Source organism: Cervus canadensis, chromosome X, assembly GCF_019320065.1.
Source record: "Cervus canadensis isolate Bull #8, Minnesota chromosome X, ASM1932006v1, whole genome shotgun sequence".
In the NCBI taxonomy this organism is placed as follows: Eukaryota; Metazoa; Chordata; class Mammalia; order Artiodactyla; family Cervidae; genus Cervus; species Cervus canadensis.
Window position 1 is genome coordinate 27,790,754 of NC_057419.1, and position 3,280 is coordinate 27,794,033.

Below are 3,280 nucleotides of genomic sequence, written 5' to 3' on the forward strand. Positions count from 1 at the left end.
TCACAGACTGTGACACCTGCTATTCACCGCTAATATTCAGTCTCCTTCTCTTTGGCCAGTAACACAGAAGAAATTAGAGAAGTCAGGCACTCCTTCATTATCCTCTCTTGCAACTAGAGTTTTCCAAGTGACAAGTTCTGGTCAATGAGATACAAATAGTAGTTTTATGCAAAGACTTCTGGGAAAGCAAAATCCGTGGTTTGTTCCCTGCCCCACTCCCCCCCCCCACCTTTTTTTCCTAATGCCTGGTGATATTTTAGAGCCTTTTCATATATTTCTCAGCCTTTTACATGTCCTCTTTTGTGATTTGTCTGTTCAACTCTTTCCCCTAGTTTTCTATTATGGTACAGCTTTTAATTGATTGTCAGGAATCTGTCTGTATTTGGAAACAAGTCTCTGTTGGATATAGATCTTGAGAATATTCTATTATAGTCTCTGGGTTGCTTTTTCACTTTCTTACCAGGGTCCTTCAATGAACAAAAGTTCCTAATCCTAGTGTACTCCAATTTGTCATTTTTCTTTCCTTTATGGGTAATATTTTTCAAATCTTGTCCAGAAAATCTCTACTGACTCCAGAATCATGAAGATATTTTCTATTTCCCCTAAAATTATGGTGGCTTTAATTTTGTTAATAGTACTGAAATCAATCTGGAATTGAGCACATATACCAAAATTGGAATGAAGCAGAGAGGATTAGCATGGCCCCTGTGTAAGGATGACACTCATATCCATGAAGCATTCCATATTTTTGGGCTTCCCTGATGGCTCAGTGGTAAAGAATCTACCTGCAATGTGGGAGACCTGGGTTCAATCCCTGGGTTGGGAAGATCCCCTGGAGGAGGGCATGGCAACCCACTCCAGTATTCTTGCCTGGAGAATCCCCATGGACAGAGGAGCCTGGTGGGCTACAGTCCATGGGGTCACAAAGAGTCGAACAGGACTGAGCTTTCAAGCACACACACCATGTACCAACACCAGACTGTTTTAATCATCACAGCTTGATAACAGGACTTGGTATCTTAGACGAACATCTCCCCCCTTATTTCTCCCTAAAGACGGTCTTGGCTATTTTTTGACCTTTTGATGTCCATATACATTTTAGAATCATTTTGTTAGATTCTTCAGAAGTAAAGAAGTAATCTGCTCTGATTTTGACTGTGATTCCATTGAGTCCACAGAAAAAAACCTGGGAAAACTGCCATCTCTTAACATGGCATTTTCCAACCCATAAATTTATTATAACCCTCCATTTATTTGGGTCTTGATTTTATTTTGAGAATGGTTTGTACTTTATGTTGTACATAGTTGCACATATTTTGGCATATTTTATTAACTTTACTCCTAGGTATTTTATGCTATTGGAAGTAGTATATTTTAACATTTCATTTTCTATGTGTTTGCTTCTGCTATAACTGATTTTTGTATATGTTGTAAGTTCCTAAGTAATTATGTTTGTTTGAAGATGCTTGTGAGTTTCTCTCATTTATACTCCACTTTTATTTCTTCAGTTACAACCCATATTTTTATTTCTTCTAATATATATGCCTACTATTTCTTTTTCTTTACTTTTTACACTGGTTCAAACTTCTTTTATAATGTTGAAAATAAGTGGTCAGAGAAGGTATCCTGTCTCATTCCCAGTCTCTGGGGGAAAGGTTTCAATATTTTGCAATCAACTATATGGATTGCTATAGAATTTTTTGTAGATAGGCTTTATAAAATTATGGTATTTCCTACTGTTCCTGATCTACTAATATATTTTATAATCACATGATTTCTCTCCCCTTTTCTGTTAATGTATTGAATCACATTGACTTTTAGATATAAATTACGTTTTCACCCCAATAATAAATCCTGTTTTAATCTATTATCCTTTTTCTTCATTGCTAGATTAGCAGTTGTATTCATTTGCTATGGCTGCCATAACAAAGTACCAGAAACTAGGTGACATAATAGAAATCTATTATCTCCCAGTTTTGGAGACTGAAAGTGTGAAATCAAGGTGTATGCAGGGGTGATTCTTTCCTAGGACTTTGAAGGAAGGATATGTTCCAGGCTTGTCTCTTTGGCTTGCAGACAGCCATCCATGTGTTCACACAGCACTCTCCCTGTATACTTGTCTCCAAATTTCCTCTTTATATAAGAATAACAGTCAGATTAGGGCCCACTCTATTGTCTTCCTTTTAACCTCTGTAAAAACTGTATCTTCAAATAAGGTTACATTCTGAGGTACCAGGGGTTAAGAGGTCAACATAGGAATGTGGGCTGCCAGGGGAGGTAGGAAGGTGGAATAGACAGCAATTAACCCATAACAGATATATAAACATATTTTGTTTAGAATTTGTCCGTTTTCATGAGAGATTTTACTGTAATATTCCCTTGTCTTTATCTTAATATTAAGGTTACACTGATTTATATTTGCAAATTTAAATTTCTCTGATTACCACAATGATTTGGGATTTTCATATGTTTGTATTTTGTGGATTACTTCTTCATGTCTCATATCTTTTGCTTTGAGGATACATATTTTTCTTATTACCTGGTAAGAATTTTTTTGTCTTTAAACTTTTCCATTTAATAAAAGACAGACAGGTGAGAAAATTTACACACAAGAAACAGTGTACAAGCAAGTTTCAATTCTGAAGATGTTTAGCGAGGGGGATTCTCTCGTAAGTGTTAGTTTCCAAACTATGTCCCACAGAAGAGGAAGGTCCCAGAGGGGTCACTGCAGGGTTGAGGAACAGAGAAGTCACAGCTGCAGGGCCTCTGGCCACTTTTCAGCTACAAGGCTCTATGCTTGTCTCCGTTTTATATAACACGGTTCCCTGCAGGAGTTTTTTTTTTTTTTTTTTTTTAAAGAAAGGTTACTTTCCTTGGGAAAAAAACAAACTTTTTTTAAGGTGTGAAAGTCACTGATTTAGTCAAAGTTCCTTATTCCACAAAAGAAGTAAGAAAGGCCATGTCCCTCTTACTGAGTCCAGAGTCCTAGGCCAGCTACTTTCTCAGATTAAGAAAAAAAACACATAGATTTTTAACTATAACATAGACCAAATGAACATGTAAAACCTTGTTATACAGTTGAATAATGCTTGTGGTGTGACATGACTTTCTAAGCAAATTATGTGTTTTAAATGCATGAACAAGAATACATCAATATCAAATTCCTATTTGTGGCAGTCGATACAGTTAATTTAGAAAGCATACAAATTTTCTAAACACAGGACAGGGAACTTGAAGGAGAGAATCTTTAGTTGAATCAAGCAGGCCAAAAGTGAAGAGA

At 36.3% G+C, this 3,280-nt stretch overlaps 1 non-coding gene across 1 annotated transcript; it reads left to right on the top strand.

The window, feature by feature from the left end:
* The first annotated feature begins 648 nt into the window (after positions 1-648).
* LOC122436129 lies at positions 649-750 on the top strand. Its single transcript, XR_006267898.1, has one exon. It is a non-coding gene; the product is annotated as a U6 spliceosomal RNA (small nuclear RNA).
* Positions 751-3,280: the final 2,530 nt, after the last annotated feature.